An 18,056-nucleotide genomic window follows, 5' to 3' on the forward strand; every position below is an offset into this window, starting at 1 on the left:
GCCCAAGTCGACCCACCACCCCGATACTCTGACGAAGGCAGCGCGTTCTTTGTAGTCGTGTCGGAGAGCAACCTAGCCGGCCAGCAGCGTGCCGACCCCGACTTACGCGTCATAATCGACTACCTCGAAGGATGCAACGTCGCCGTCCCTAGGACCTTCGAACGCAACCTACCAATATTCAGCCTCAAAACTCCGGTCTAGTGAAGAATGTCAGCCCCGGAACTATATTCTTGTCTTCCCCGCAGACCTTCGTGACGAAATTTTAGAAGCGTGCCACGACGACCCATCTTCCGGACATCTCGGCACAGCCCGCACAATTGCGAAAATCAAGGCGAAGTCCTACTGGCCCCGCCTTGCATCCGACGTCACCCACTACGTCCGGAGCTGCCGTGACGGGCAACGACGAAAAACGCCATCGACGAGACCCACCGGACTACTGCAGCCGATCGCCGTCCCATCGAGGTCCCTCCAACAGATTGGAATGGGCCTTCTGGGCCCGCTCCCTTCGTCAAGATCCCAGAACAAGTGAATTGTCGTAGCAACGGACTACATGACGCGCTACGCGGCGACTGCTGCTCTTCCGAGGGGCACAATAAGTTGCCAAGTTTTTCATAAACCAAGTTGTGCTGTGACATAGAGCCCCTGAAGTCCTAATCACCGACCGCGGAACGGCCTTTACTGCGGAGCTTATGCAAGGAATCTTACGTTACAGCAACACGGATCACGGAAGAACGACGGCGTGCCACCCCCAAACGAACGGACTAACGAAACGCCAGAACAAGACAATCGCGGATACGCTGTCTATGTACGTCGACGTTGAACATAAGATTTGGGACGAAGTCCTACCGTATGTCACATTTGCATACAACACGGCTATCGAGAAAACTACGCAGATGACACTGTTCGAGCTTGTCTACGGAAGATGGCCAACTACGATGATTGATGCCATGCTTCCCAACATGGAAGACGACGACCTCAACGCCGACATCTAAGGATACCTTCAGCGTGCAGATAAGGCCCGCCAACTCGCTCGACTTCGCACAACGGACCAGCAGCTGGTGGATGCGAGACGCTACAACCTCCGACGCCGAGACGCCGAGTACCGCCCACGGGATCGTGTGGGGGTTTGGACTCCCATCCGACGACGTGGACTCAGTGAGAAGCTCCTACGGCGGTACTTCGGACCCTACCGGATTGTACATGTTGGCCACCTTACATACAATGTGATCCCCGATGGTTATTCCGGAACAGCACGACGACGCACGAGGCCCGAAGTCGTCCACGTGGTTCGCTTAAAGCCTTTCTACGCTCGATGACGGACTTTTATTTTTTATTTGTTTGAACTTTCGCTTATGTTAGCATCGGGTCGATGCACTCTTAGAGGGGGCGTAATGCCGCGAACCATGCATTGTGTTTGTTTATTTGTGTTCTGCTTTGGCCGCCCGGCTGCGCCGGTCTGTGTTATCGGGGTTGTCTGTGTGCCAAGGGAGGCGCGTGTACCGTTCTTTCTTTCTGAGCCGCATGTGTTATGTCTTTTGAAAGGGAGAGTGTTCCGAAATAACGTTAGAATAATCTTCGTTGATCTACAGTGTTCTGGATACACTTCGACTATTCGAGAAACCTTCGCGCCGAGTCATAAATTCCCCCAGAGCAGATGCCGCGGCATTCAAATCGTCGCGCTCGCCTTCGCCCGTCACCTTGTTGACAGCTGCTTCGACGCCTATGTTCTTTGAGTTGTTAGGGGAGCACAAGTTCACTCAAATTAACTTGTTTTCCTTGAAGACAACGACATCGTCTTTGGCTTCGTGACAATATTTTGACGTGCGGACCTCAAATGTCTCTTTTGTCGCCGCCAGATAACCATCCTTGGCCATCTTTTTGGTAATAATGGGGTTGAACCTGACCCTGACAAAGTGCGCTGCTTCAGCAATTCCCTGTGCCTAGCTCATCCAATGACGCCCGCAGTTTTTATGACCTATGCTTTTACTTCCGACATTTTATACGGCGGTTTGCCTACATTGCGCGCCCTCTGACAGACCTTCTTATAAAGGATGCTGAGTTTATTTGGGGGACATCTCAAGCAGAAGCATTTGCTAAATTGATATCCGCTCTCACCCCTTCACCTATCTTGGCCCACTTTGATCCCACTGCCACCGCCGAAGTACGGACTGACCCTAGAGGACATGGCATTGGCGCTATCCTCGCTCAGCTACAGGACGTTAGAGACCGTGTTATTGCATACGGCAGCCGCCTCTTGACATCCGCTGAACAGAACTACTCAATCACGTAGAGGGAGTGCTTGGAACTGGTGTAGGCTGTAGAAATATTTCGCGCGTATCTATATCGAAGCTCCTTTTCAGCGATAACCAACCACCACGCGCTGTTTTGGCTTTATTCTATGAAAAATCCAACAGTCCACCTAGGTCACTCAGCTCTGCGTCTGCAGGAGTATCCATACACCATAGTTTATTAGACGCTGAGGTCCAGTCTCGTTACCCGGTTGACAACCTCGACATTGCTGTTTCGAGAAACTCAAGTAGTGTGCTTATGGATTTGTTGCGCCTTGTGGACGAGCAGCACCGCGATCCATCTCTGGGCGCCATTATCAACCGTCCGAACTCTGCTTCCCTTACCCTTCACTGGGCCTCTTCAATTTACGCAATAGGGTCCTCTACCGTTACAACATCCGCACTGAGGGTCCAGAGTTTCTTCAAGTCCTCCCGGAACATCTGTGCTTCGACGTTCTCCAGCAACTCCATGACTTACCAATGGCAGGCCATCTCAGAGTTTCCCGTACCTACGACCGTGTGCGTCGTCGCTACTTCTGGCCAGGCCTTTATCTATCTGTTCAGCGTTATGTGACCTGTTGCGACCTGATTGACTTTCCGAAGGAAATTAAAAACAATAATGTCAATGGAGGTTGTTTTGTTCGGCCGCCTCTTCTCAAAATGTTGTTTCCGTTTGACTATGACCTTTGGCAACGGCAACTATGAGACGCGTGAAACTTTTCGACGGCGATGCCGCTGATCCTGAATCAAGTTTCTGGTCTATTTTGCATTCTAGATTCTTTGGATGTGAACCTAACGCTGATTCGCAGCATTTTCTTCCTCCGTTTAACTAAATGTTTGGCCGACAAAAAAGCTGAACAACTTCTGTGCAAAAACTGTTCGGGAAGCCTTCATTGTTTCCCTATTCTCTTATGTTGACTTTTTGTTCACGTCGCCAAACAATATTCTGTCTTCCCTGCACTAACAGTAGAAAAGTTGCAGGCCTATTCTACACACTACAACGCACTGCGATATGTCGCAGAGCACTTGAAACCAAACATGCCTTAGCCGTGACAACATATGTGCCTCTTAATCTTCATTACTCACCAGGATTAGCGTTTCCGTTGAGGTTACTCAAAGGTATGCCATGAGCAGGGTAAACACTGAACAGCGCTGCAACAAAAAATACACATCACGGCGCTGTGAGTAACCACAATCTGAAGAAATTACTGCTCTGTTGAAGTAGCTTTCTTGATTAGAAAATGACTGTCGTAGATTTTTTGCCACCTATTACAGTCCAGATAATCACAAAACACGCCTTCCCCACAAGCTAAGCAGTAATTACAAAATCGAGGAATATAGCGTAAAAACACGTGAGAACTACCGTTCACCACTTAAAAATTGCCAGTCAATTTTATGAACAAACAACAATGAAGATTGATAATAATTGGCATCACATACCAAGTGCAGAATGCCGGAGCGCAATAAAAAAATCTCTCTCAAAATCTCTCTCAACAAAGCTGCGTACATAGCTGTGCTACCAGCACAGCAGAACGTACAAAATCCAATGCTCAATCAATGTTCACGCAGTAGTGGAATTTTATTGTCGTCGCCTATGCAAGAAAGATTGCGCACAGAACCGATAAACTACTCGATGCATATGAACAAAGTAAAGGACATGCCTGATAAGGCTGTTATGAACTGCCATATCCGGTTCAAAACGTTTTCTCCACAAAAGCAGCCAGGAAGTGCTTTTATGTTGTAGCGACATTTCCCTGCTGCGTGTACACGCCTTACACGCTAACATGGAAATAAACATCGCAACAAAATGCTGATCGGTGTAAGAATTGCGCAAAATGATCAGTAGGAGTTGCTAAGAAGATATCAATGAAAAACTTTACCTCATAACCGGCACTCATAATCAACTTCGCTGACGGGTTTTGAAAACAGGGCTGCTCTAATACGTGATATTTTCTGCATCATTCTGCACTCAAGAGTAGATCATCAACTACTGAAGAAGTGCTGATTAAACTCTCGGGCAAAAAAATCTTTGCTGGCAGGTCCCTGTTGTTCACATTTAGTTTTCTGCCGTTACCAGGAGAATGCCACCGTTTGCGACTTCATTTAACCTTCTCAGATTACGTTGGTGCTCCCGTCACCAGATTAGAATAGGTTAGAGCGGCAATCACACCTCACTTTTTTCATGTACATATCGATGCAGTTACAAAATTATTTTATTTCGCGCAGTAAACCTTGGTCTTTGCTCCTTATAAATCGCCTGTAGACTGATTTTTTTCTTCTTCATAAGCTTGTGGCTAACCCGTGGTTACAGGCGGTCTGACCATATACAGGAAGAATAACCATAGGTTGTCGTTTTTTCTGCCCGTTATTCCAAACACCTTTTGGGGTTTTTCTCACGTTTAGTCTCAGTGAAATTAATCTGTTGGAGAAGAAACGTTTCTAAAAGATTTGTTGTGATGATGTGCCTTTCCTCTACATCTATGTCGTAATGTGAGCGGGAGGTAAACGCATTAAAACAACGTCATGCCTTCAATAGTCACTTGATAAAGAAAGTGCCATATAAAAAATTAAATTGGAATATGTGGTTGTGTGGTACATTACTAAAAGAATAGCAGCGCACAACTACAAAACACAATTATAACGGTAAGAACTGGGAACAGCGTTGACTCCCATCTGAGTCAGTTGTGGGTCAGCGCTGTGTCAGTTTGTATCCTTTTTCTTTGTTGCATGGTTTTGCGCTGGTGTTGTCCGTGTAGAGTCATTCCACGACGAACGTCCCAGGTCTGGCGCTCGACCCTCTACAATTTTTCTGAAAAAAATCTCTGTTTATTATTCGGTTCCAAAAAATCTCTGGTTGTAATATCGTGCACGCAAAAAACTTATTGATCGACGCGACAATCCTTGATACGGTCCTTGTCGAAACTTCGTCAAATTTGTCAATATAATTTAAGCATCCTGGACAAAATGGAAAGGGGAAACTCTAGTCATGGCACATGTTTGTCCCGGTGTCTTCGGGGAATTCAAGTGAAAGGCCATTAAAATGTATTTTCTCCTTGTTTTTTGCGGAAAAAATGCAACTAAAATGGCGTAGTTTCAACTATTTCTGGTACTATCTTTCGCTGCGTGGAGCAAGACCGAAAAATTTTGAAGTGAGACTACTTGGTGTACTTTATTATAAAAATATTTTGGAGAGGTCAACTAAGGCCTTTTCCGAAGAATAAACTCAAAAGTCCTCAAAAATGCAACGTTGACACAGATTCGGAAGTAAATTTCGCAATGTGGCAATGCTAATAAAAGTACGCGGAACTGTAAGCTTAGTAGCCCGTAGGTTGGACTTTGCTGTCACAAAAAATCATTTAACGTGCGCCGATATCTCGACACACACTGTTTTCGCTTTGCGCCCCTCCCCCCCCCCTTCTTGACGAGTGCAGCCACCACGCCCGGGATGCAATCCGGGATCAGCACATTAACGCTTTCGCGACTGAGCCACCGTGGCCTGTACTTCGTAAAGGCAGGACTCCTCTTATAGCCTGTCAGCGCGGGGCGTGATCATAATGAATAGTGGTGTCTGTGTAATTGGCAGCGAAGTACGTTTAAGAATCAATGTACAACAGACGTGTGAGAATAAAATTTTAAAAAAATTCTCGCTTTAAACAAAGTTTGCAATTCTCATTTTTTGTGGCAATGAAGTCCAACATACGGTCTACTCAAAGAATTACCCCTCGTATTGTTATTAGTATTGCCACATTGCAAAATTTACGTCCGAATCTGTGGCAAAAACACATTTGTTTAGAATTTGCAGTTAATTCGTCGAAAAAGGATTTACATGACTCCTCCCTTCCCCCCCCCCCCCCCTGAATACGTTGTCGTTTTGTCATCTTGGTGCAAACATATTTTGTTTCACCAAGTAGTCTCAGTTCGCAATTTTTTCGTTTCGCTCCACGCAGCGAAAGAAAGTTTAAAAATTGTTTAAATAACGCCACTTTAGCTGCATTCTTTCCGCAAAAACAAGGAGAAAATACATTTTATAGATATTTATTTAAATTTCCCGAAGACACCACGACACACATGTGGCTTGACCAGAGTTTCCTCTTTCAATCTTGTCCAGGAAGTTTTTCGTAAATGTAAAATGTTGACGCAGTTTCAACAAGCACCATATCTTTAAAGGGTTGTCGCGTGGAGTCAAAAGTTCTTTCGCGCGCAATATTATAAACAGAGCTTTTCTGGAACGCGATAACAAACAGAGACTTACTTGAGAAAAATTGTATACGCTCGACCACCAGACATGGGAAGTGTGACGTGGAATGACCCGATATGCAAAAAAATGATGTTGAAAATTCTCTGTTCAATCACTTTTGTTGCCATTACCCAATAAGCCACCATGTGTGCGTTTACGACCGGTTGGTGGAGGGCGAGGGGGGGCCGAGGTGTTACGGGGCTCTCGCCACTCTTTGTGTGGAAGTAGAGGGTCATCGCCACGTCTTTTGAGAATGCTAATTGCCTGAGGAACCAAACTCATTTTAATGCGTATTACCATTTCTCGACTTCTAAGCTGTCTATAGCCATACACCCGCTATTTGTGTTGAAGATATGAGCGGTAGCGGACAAAATCATAGCATAAGAAGTAACGAAACGCAAGATCGATAGAAAAAACGGCGGTTTCCGGGTATATATAGGCATACCGCGGCTAAGTTGGCGCGGCTCACTCAAACTCACTCACAATTTTTTTTTTTCGAATCACCACTCACTCAAACTCAGACTCAATGCTGAGCAGCGCATCTGCGCTCACTCAAACTCAAACTCACATTGAGCGCAAAACTCAGAACTCAAAATGTACTCGGAACTCAAAATGTACTCAAACTCAAAATGTAATCAAAACTCAAAATGTACTCAAACTCAAAATGGACTCAAAACTCAAAATGTACTCAAACTCAAAATGGACTCAAAACTCAAAATGAACTCAAAACTCAAAATGTACTCAAACTCAAAGTGAACTCAAAACTCAAAATACTCAAAACTCAAAATGTACCCAAACTCAAAATGTACTCAAAACACAAAATGAACTCACAACTCAAAATGTACTCAAAACTCCAAATGAACTCAGAACTCAAAAGGGGCTGAGAACTCAAAATGAATTCAGAACTCAAATGGCTTCAGAGATTGAGACAGTCAGAGAGTGATAGTGAGAGTGAGAGTGTGAGTGTGAGTATGAGTGTGAGTGGAGGGAGAGTGGAGGAAGAGTGAGAGTGTGAGTGTGAGTGTGAGTGAGAGTGTGAGTTAGTGTGAGAGTGTGAGTGTGAGTGGGAGTGTGAGTGAGAGTGGGAGTGAGAGTGTGAGTGAGAGTGTGAGTGTGAGTAAAAGCGGGAGTGTGAGTGTGAGTGAGTGAGTGAGTGTGAGTGAGTGAGTGAGCGTGTGAGTGTGAGTGTGTACATTTTGCTATATACTTCTTAATTCATGCTGAATTTTTGCGCAGCGTATAACTAGGACATATAGAACAAGGGACACGAAGACCAGCGCAGACTAACAACTGAAATTTCGGTTCTATCTGTCCTAGTCATACGCTGCGCAAAAATTCAGCATGAATTCTGAGTACCAAATAGCCCGCCTAACGGTGTTATTACAGTTTATTGCTATATACCTTTTGCTATATCCTCATAATTATAACCAGAAAGCATTTTTATATTTGTCCCACGTGATCCCCCTCGACGAGACTTTTAATTTGATACCCTACACACCCTAGCAGGGTCATATGGAATTCATACCAGTCAAAATAACCATGACTCTCATGACTGTAACCAGGACGCATTATTTAGGTGTCCGACGTGATTCCCCTAACTGGAACCTTCAAATTGACGCCCCACATGCTTCAGCGGCCTCACCTTGAATTTAACCCAATCTATGACTCATAATGACTATCTCATCATTCAAACTACGAAGCCTTTTTTATTTGTACCACGTGATTCCCCTCGCCAAGACCGTAAATTTGATACCCTACACGCCCTATTGGGGTCACTTCGAATTTTACCCCAATATAAGACTCGCCATGACAATCTAATGGTTATAACCAGGAAGCATTTTTGTATTTCTCCCACGTGATTCCGCTCATCTAGACCATTAATTTGATACCCATGACATCCTAGCGGAATCAATTTGAAATTAAACCAATCAATGACTAACCATGACAATCTCATGATATAGCCCTACCACATTTTTGTCCCACGTGATTTCCCTTATCGGAACCTCCTATTTGATGCCCCGGACGCCCAGTGGCATTATCGTGAATTTTAACCTAATTAAATGACCCATTTTGACTATGTCATGATAATAATCAGTAAACACGTGATTACCCTTATGCAGACCATTAATTTGATACGCCACACGCCCTAGAGTCATGAACTTGAATTTTAACCGAATCTATGACTTACCATAACTACGTCATGATATATCCATAACTCATTTTTGTCCCTAATGATTCCCTACATCGATACCTTGAATTTGATTCCCCACATGCCCTCGCAGTGTCATTTTGAATTTTAACCCAATCTATGACTCATTATGACTGCCTGATGACTACAATCAGGAAGAATATTTTTTATTTACCCCGCTTGATTCCGTTAATCCGGACCTTTCATTTGATACCTTACACGCCTTAGCCTCATCAGTTTTACTTTTCACCTAATCTAATGTGGTCATTATTCTGTCTTAAGGGGCGCTGCCCAGTCAATTCAGCTAATTCATTTGAAACAGCAGAAAGGACAGCCCCCGCCCCCATTTCCCCCCGCCTCTCACCTCTTCTTTTGTGACCCCTAGTATATCAAGCCGTTAACAGTAGCAGGCGAGCAACCAGCCCGCCAGCGCCGCCGTGTGCTTTCCCACCACCCTTTCCCACGCTCTTAGTGGACCCGTCAGGAGGAAAAATTAAGACAACCCTTCTTTATGACCTCACCAGTCAATTATCACTCACGCGCCCAGCCGCGAAAATTAGTTATACAGCAAGTGCTTATGGCCATGAAAATTCAACAAGAAACTAAAAAAAATCAGACACCCCCTCCCTCCCAACCGATCATGCATCGCGATTGGTGCCGTACCCGCAGGTAACCTGAATTCCGAGCCCACAGTGACGCATGAAACTTAACAGCCAACCATAGCTGCCTGCTAGGCTACTCGTATGTACTCAAACTCAAAATGGACTCAAAACTCCTATGTACTCAGAACTCAAAATGCACTCAAAACTCACTATGTAATCAAACTCAAAATGGAGTTAAACTCAAAATGTACTCAGAACTCAAAATGGACTCAAACTCAAAATGTACTCAGAACTCAAAATGGACTCAAACTCAAAGAGGACTCAAACTCAAAATGGACTCAAACTCAAAATGCACTCAGAACTCAAAATGGACTCAAATTCAAAATGTACTCAGAACTCAAAATGCACTCAAACTCAAAAAGTACTCAGAACTCAAAATGGACTCAAACTCAAATTGTACTCAGAACTCAAAATGGGCTCAGAATTCACTAGGTCTCAGGCGTACTCAAACTCAATCGGACTGAAACTCAGTCGGGATCACTCGGCTCAAACTCACTCAAGCTCAAACTCACCATGCCACATTAGCCTCGCGCTCACTCAAACTCAAACTCACGCGTGAGTTTGAGTCCAAATGAGTCTGAGTGAGTGGACTCATGAGTGAGTTCGCCAACTTCTGTATATAGGAATGAACGTAAAGCAAAGCTTTCAAGGATGTATACATCGTCATTATATCACTGTTCTGAACAGCAGAACGAATCTCAACCATCATCATTTAAACTTACTGTACAGATAGCAGGGTAACACTAGGTCGAGACTAAAGTGCGTGAACTATTTTTTCGCTTTTCGCTTTTAATGCGTAGCTAGCATGACTCTGGTCTTCTTTCACAGCCGCCACGCGTTGTTTGCTTGATTCACTTATTAGAGCAAGCATACCCAACATATTATTGCGGTCTGCCTCATGTTTTGCTGTTAGAGAAGGCGTTCCTGTTCTGGGCGACATGTTTTCTTCATCGCTGTCCTAGGTGGTGCGTTACCGATTTTTCAGAAATTTCACCGGCGCGTGTTTACGTGTTCTTCGGATGTATCTGTTTGTGTTGGGGGGGGGGGGGCGCATTATATTCTAGGCCAATTGCATACGCGGTAAAAAGCACGCCCTGAGGTGGTTTTGGGATAAATCCGGGGTATTCTTGCCACAGGAGCGACGGCTTAGGATGAGCCACGTGTCGTGAGCGGCCCATCCGGTCAAGAGAACAGCCGCCAGCAGAACCACCTCGAAAGGCCGCGAGAGAGACAAATTAAGCTTGGCTTCAAAAGCCTCGGAGATATCGCGAGAAGTCTTATCCTAAGAATTAAAATTGTGCCAGTACCAGCGCCTGTCAGGATTCTGGACTTTTCGGGAACGCCTTTCGATAGCTTTCCCACATGAACTTCCTTACGCGACGCAATCTATCTTCATTCGCTTTTCTTCAAGGACGCATGTTCTCAACACAGCAGTAGCGCGCGATTGCAAGTGTGGGCCATTTGCCCGCAACAAAACACGTGGTTCTGTCTGGCGGCGGACCTTTCCTCTGCCGTAACCTCTTCCCACAGTATGACTAAAGCCAGCATTTGACGCAGACTCAAGGAAATTCGAAGAGCAATTCAACTTGTGCACGCAGTAAAGGTGCAGGTCCCGCGAGCGTCGTTTGTACCGCCGGGACTGAGCAGTATTCGCGCCAGACATTTCCCCGCTGCCCTTGCACACAATCGGTTAGTCGAAGGTTCTCTATGACTGCAGTGCTGTTTAATGGCGCCCTTTTGTAGTATTGTTTATCTGATTGATAGTCTGTATGCTGCATATTGATGGCACGTGAAATAAACGCTGCAGCTTAAGCTTTCTCGTGTAATATCTTTCGTTTTAAAGCAAAGCTTTCTACCTGTACCAGCCAACGGTCCTTTCACGCAGTGCGGCACAATAAACTCCCAATGCGGTGGAGGGGGTGGTGGGGTGGGGGGAGGAAGAGGGTGGGGTGCTTCACTCACGGACCACACTGTAGATGGCGCGGCGAAATTACCCAGCGTTCCCCGCGCGGAACTGCCTGCTCGCCTCCGTGCGCGTCGGTGGTGCAGCTTTGTCGTCTCCTCTAGCGACGGTTGTTTTGGGCCTGTTTTGGCGCAACTGGGTCTGGTAACCCGGACCCGACGAAATTAAGTGGTCGTACGGCAATTATACGTTATGAATTGGTTTGGCAGGCGGGACAACAAAATGTCGAGACCACAAACAGACATCTGACCGCTAGAGAAACGCTATCTTTTACGCCATCCTTGCCACAAATGGGACTCCGTTTTATAACTTTGTGAATACCAATTCGGCTGTGTATAAAACAGTATTACAAAATGCAAAAGGTGCCACTAGTTCTGACAAACAGCGATGATAAAAGTTTCCTGAGCTTTATTGCAATTCTCAAACACACTGAACTAAGTTTTATTCGGCATAAGTGGGAATCACTAAGTTCACATGCCAAATTGTTTCGGTGTCTACGCTTGTGTCGCGCGGTCGTGTAGCCCCGACCTAGCGATGGCTAGGTTCCGCTGTCTCACCCTTCGAAAGACGCTCTTCTCCGTTTTCTTTTTCTTTCTACCGACTCACGGCCAAGCTGCAGCAGCGGCGTCCGCCGCTCTAGCCCGGCCATGGCCCTCGCTGCTGTGTTGGGGACTCCGCCCCCGCGAATTCCAGGTAGCGGCTGCCAGAATCTCTGCTTTCACTCTTTGTAGAGCCACGCGTGTAAATTCAAGTAACGTCGCATGGGCAGTTGTTGTGGGTGTCGTTTAGAGCTTTGCTTTCCAATCACCATCACGGGGTGAATTGAAGCGAATTCTTTTTGTTGCGCGTAAAGTATTCGCTAGTTGAAAGAAATTGAATGAAATTGAAAGAAAGAAAGTTATTGAAAGATATCGCTAGTTTCAGTCGTTTTATGTGAAGAAGGCATCACGTAACAATACCGATTGGTCATTGTTGCAAGGATTACTGCACAATAGGTATTGCTTTCGTTAAACAGCTCAAAAGCTGAGTAAAAATTATGGTACCTCATTACGGTTGTTCAAGCAACGGAAGAGCAGTCGCTTGAACTTTTGCCATTAGCTACATGCGACATCGGGAGAAGTTTGTGTTTCATCTAGGGCGGTATTCTCCAGTTTGTCCGTTTTGAAAACGTCTGTTTTTCGTCCGTTTTATTGTGACGTACTTCCAGTTGCAGGCGGGCTTTTGGTTGACTTTTGCGCAACTGTTCTAGTAAACACATTTCAGACGACTAAACTTATTTTAAACTATCATTTATATGTTTATCGTTCCGCCAGTGAACCAGCAACAAGGCGACGAAAAATCGCATGCTCCAAATCGTCGGCTCCCAGAGGCCGTGGCTCACTGCTCCGCCGTGCTTGCATGGCGTCACATCCGGGTGTTCGGTTTTAGGCAATCAGCGCTTGGTCAAAACCGACACTTTTGAAACGGACACAAAACGGACAAATTACGAGAATACAACCCCTGCCCAGAGCCCGCGCTCTGTTTAGAGTTCGTCATATCAAAACACCTTACTTGACAAAATGCAATGGAAGCGCACGTTCTCGAAACGCTAACTCGTGGCACGCTGGCGCACTGCAGCTAGTATCGATAAACCAGCAGTCTATCAGCGTATCACCCCTCCAAGTTGCGGCGCTGTCTTGCATTCGCTTACGTATGGTTAAATCAAAGGGGGTGGTGCGTCCCGTATAGTTCACCCCCCGCTTTCCGCTGTTATCGCCGCATTGCCACTGACTTGAAATGAATGAAGGTGTGAAGATTTTTTTTCTTTTAAGTGTTCATAACTCACGACCTCGAGTGACATCTCCCACAGAGAGTTTGGTGTGACTGCAAATCTGAAATCAGTGGAAATAGGATAGCACAGCGGAATTTGTGGTATGTTCTCAACCTCCTCAATATGCAGCATGGTGCGCCAGTATTGTCCCTGCCGGAAGGGTGACAATAGATCTTCCAATTATTGCGCTTCTGAGGCACTACGAAAACTTTCATGATGAGGCCAATGCACCGTCCGCGTGGAAGAAGTTTCAGCCTGAAGGATTTCGCGCCCGCCAGTTTAATCTCTCCCTTACGCTGGTGCCAGAGTGTGACGTTTCGCATTCAGCGAGCATTCAAAAAGGGCATGAGTCAAAAACAATTGTTCCTGTCTCCATTGAGCTTTTGTCATATAAAGCATTGTTCCGAACTACAATGTCGGCGCGCGTGATGGGCCCCTTCCAAACGGAAAGATAATCAGCTAGATATTGTTGGTAGATGGGTTGGCCGCTTTTTTTAATCAATCGTCTGTGCTTGTGGACGAACACATTCTAGTTCACATGTAATTGCAAGGAAGTTACGATATTGCCCATTTCCCTGTGATATCAAATTCACTAAGCCAGTCCGTCGCTTTCCTAGCATCTCGCTCTCGCTATCGGCACATATACTTTTGTGTAAAGCTTGGACGAGGTTTTACAAATGCTAATGTTTTGTGGGCTGGGTTGCTGAATAGCTTTTACTGCGCACTTTTGCTTTTCAAACAAGTTATGCCCATTAGTTTGAAGATGTGTAATTTCACTGCATGAAGGATGCTTTGCACAGTAATGACTGTGCTTTTCACGCGGATATTCCAATGAGCAAAACATGTGCAATTCCCGCTTATAAGTATGACGGTATCATCGCGTGTTTAATTATATTTGTACCGTGATCCCAACTTCTTGGTGTGGTGGAAGTGTGTGTAGTACGTCAGTAAAGAAAGGAAAGTGTTCGAAAGAGGAAGAGGGGTAAAGTGTAACGCATGGGAAATTTGAGCCCCATCTGGAACTAGTCGGCACGCCGGTGAAAACCACACTTCTTCGTGTAGTCAGGCACCGTGCTGTAATCTACCAGACCATTCGGCGATTATTAGAGCTGATTTTCACTCACTCTTTTTTTTGTATTTTGGACGTCTCGTGTCATGAAAAACACAAATAAACGCCTAACAATAAAATGCCGTGAATTTTTCTGCCTTCACAGCCAGCGCGCAATATCACTAAAATTCTGCAGTAGAGTTTTCACATTGTTTTTGAAATATCAGACATGAAAGGAAGCGCCAAACGAATTATAATTTTTTGTTGCGGAAAAAAGCATGGTTTACAATCTGCCTCATTTTTGGTGGACTTTCGCGCCGCAATACAGTAGGACAGATAAAACCTATTATAGTGACGAACGAAGATCACGATGACCCTAAACGTACACATTTATTTCATAGGCTATTTGGTTTAACGCGCCGAAGCTACACCTATGCTGCGATGCACGAATGAGTGAAGGGTTCCGGATATCTTGACTACCTGGGTATCTTTAGCGTGAACCGAAATCTTGATATAAGGCGTGTACGGTTTTAGCCTGCATGCACCGCGGCCGAGATCAACCCGTGTCCTTGGGCTCAGCAACCGAACGCCTCTTAACGATTTATTTATTTATTTATTTATTTATTTATTTATTTCACAGTACCCCTAAAGGCCCTTAATGGAGGGTATTACATAGGGGGGGGGGGAGGGAATACAGACATGAAAATACACATGTTTAAAGATGTAATTCAAAAATAGACAGAAAGGGGAAAAGAGACAGTGAAGAAAGAAACAAAAAAAACATCGGTGCAATAAAAAAGAATACAGAAAAGAACGAAACAAGAACATTTAGGTACTACAAAATATGGCAGGAATGCAATCTGTTTTAGGAAAAATAACACATAAACGGATTGCGCTAGCGCAAGAACGCACTTACAGATGACAAGGAAATTAGTCTACGGAACTAGTTAAATGCATTGAAATACACAAAAACGTTGAAGGTAAAAAAAAACAGAAGAGCGGTGGGTGCACAATGATACATGTCGAGGAACAATACAAATCAAATCATCACAATTGGCGAAGCAATTCTTGAAATTTAGTTAAGTCAGTTTCAGTTGCTATATGTGAGGGTAAATCGTTACAGTCATATATGGTGTGAGGAAGGAAAGAGTTTGCTTACAAGGACGAGTGACATAGTGGGCTCTTAAATTTGTTGGGATGATCCCTGCGTGGAAAATGGCTGATGGAGGCTGTAAGAAATCGCTGTGAAGTGTTGCGTGGAAGTACAGTTTAAGGAAAAGAGACAGGCGAGCATATGCGGGACGAACGCATACCTAGTTCAGCACGCTGCTTTAATGCTGTGGCGCTTGAAAATGTAGAATAATCAGAAAAAATGAAGCGAACATCAGGATTCCGTAATGACCCGAGGTTATTTGTGAGACATGCTTGAAGAGGATCCCAGATTGCAGAGGCATATTCTATTTCTTAGAGGAATAAGGGTGACGTATGCAAGTCTGTTTACATGAGATGGGGCTTGTTTCAGATTACGCCTGAGTAGTCCTAAAGAGCAGTTTTCGGAGGCAAGGATTACGTTAATATGATGGTGCCACGTTAAATCATTTCTGAAGTGAAGACCAAGATATTTGTACGCGTTCGTTACCTTTATTGCAATTTTACTTATTGTATAAGAAGTTGCAAAATCGGGGGTTCCACGTGAAAACGACATTCGCTTTGTTTATGATAAGGGTATCAACCATCTTAAGCACCAAGCGTTATTAGTATCTAGGTCAGATTGGAGAGTGCAACGGTCGGTATCAGAAGAAATGGTACGGTAAGTTACAAGCTCATCAGCATATAGGCGAACACGGGATGATACACAAGACGGAAGGTCGTTAATGTGGACTAGAAAATGTAAGGGGCTTTTTCGCTTTTTTGAGGGACCCCTGATGTTACTTGAGCGAAAGCAGATGCGTGATGGTTGACAAATGTAAACTGAAGTCTACAAGTAAGGAAGTTTCTAATCCAAGCTAGAACGTCAGGATGCAGATTACATTTAGATAGCTTGAGGAGTAGTCTATGCTGAGGAACGCGATCGAGGGCTTTAGAGGAATCAAGGAAGACTGCATCGACGTGCAACCCGGAGTCTACTAAAGTATATAAATCGTTAGTAAATCTGGCCAATTGGGTCTCACCCGAGTAACCTTTACGGAAACCGTGTTGGAATTTAAAAATGGAGTTATGATCTTCTAGGTACTTAATAACTTGAGAATGAATGATATGCTCAATAATTTACAAATGGTGCTAGTCAGAGAGATGGGTCGGTAGTTTAGGGTTGAAGAACCATCACCGGATTTGAACAAGGGTGCAATTTTTCCTATACGCCAGCCATGCGTGACTGAACCTTCAGATAAGAACTGAGTGCAAAGTGCTGCTACTAGTGGAGCAATGCTTAAGGAAGAGTTTTTATAACTGTATTGTTAATACCAATATAAACACATGTTGATGAAAGTTTAAGTTGATTGAGTAAAGATAAGATTCCCCCTCAGTAATGACGATTTCAGGCATCACGAGCTGTGATCGGTAATGAAGATACGTCTTCGCAAGTAAAAACCGACACAAATGAGTTGTTAAGTATCTGCGCGCATTCAGATTCCGGAGAAGGTTGGCCGTTATGAGCTACAATAGATATGTCAGGGTAGCTTTTATGATTGATTACGCGCCAGAATTTCCGAGGGTTGGTAGTTATCATGGATGTTAAGTTGTGAGTAAAGAAGTTGCGACGAGTAGATTTAAGACGGGATTGGTGCTGCTTGTCACACTCTTTATAGCGCAGCCAAGAAACCGAGTCTCTGTTTTTATCTGCTTGCCTCTAAAGGCGCTTTTTCTTATTGTTTAAGCGGCGAACTGCGCGAGTGAACCAAGGCACTGCTCAACTGTTTTTAATGGTTAAGACCGGAAGGCATGATTTACCCACTGCGGAGCGTAAACGCATAAATTTCAACCTCTGCGACTTTATTTTCAGTGAGAAAAATATGGGGACGGTAAAAGGGTTATAGTGAGAAGACACTTTTCTATTAAGGCGCAGGTTTTTTTCTATTTCGTATTTTTTCCACGTGGCGTATGACCGCATGGAAAACCTATCACACCTACCAGGCACACCTATCATGCTAGAATGAGACAAAATTATCAATGAACCACTTTCCGGGCACTATTCCGACATTTCAACGCACTAGATTGGGAGCTCACATTGAAAGCAATAAGAAGCCTCACCGATTGAATAAAGGAGTACGATGAGCAGTTTACTCCTAGTCATGATCCTTTCACCGTGTTCGTTCTTGCAGCAAGGTGTGTATTGTTTGTGAAACTTCCTTAGGCAACGGCCCTTATAAGTATGTTGTCTTGGGATAGGAATACCGCCCACGACATTCTTAAGAAAAACAACAGCAGTCTCTACTTTCGAGAAATCTCAAATTATTACTTTCTTCACTCATGACGCCCTGGAGGCGTCAAGTCATTGTTGACTTTATGCTTGCAAATGTCAGTTGAATAAAGTGTTTTCATCTTTGAATGGAAAATTTTAGAAAAATTCTAAACTATTCCGCCAAACAACCTTCGCAAAATGACGTTTATCCTTGTCTGCTTTTTCGGCGTAGTCTCCGCCCTAATTAGTGGGGAAACCCCCAGAAAACGAGTGCGTCGGTTGTTTTGCGAGACTGCTTGAATTCCGTGCAGAAAGAGCAATTTGAAGTGCACGCTCAGGTAGTATAAAGTTGGAAACACCGATTCAAGCAACAGAAAAAAAGCATGAATGCCTCGAGATTGGCGATCCATCAATTTTATTTGGGACCAATCTCACAACTCTCAGCATAGAATACCCCATT

The sequence above is a fragment of the Haemaphysalis longicornis genome, unplaced genomic scaffold, assembly GCF_048455015.1.
Source record: "Haemaphysalis longicornis isolate Haplotype H1 unplaced genomic scaffold, Haemaphysalis longicornis Haplotype H1 scaffold_41, whole genome shotgun sequence".
NCBI lineage: Eukaryota > Metazoa > Arthropoda > Arachnida > Ixodida > Ixodidae > Haemaphysalis > Haemaphysalis longicornis.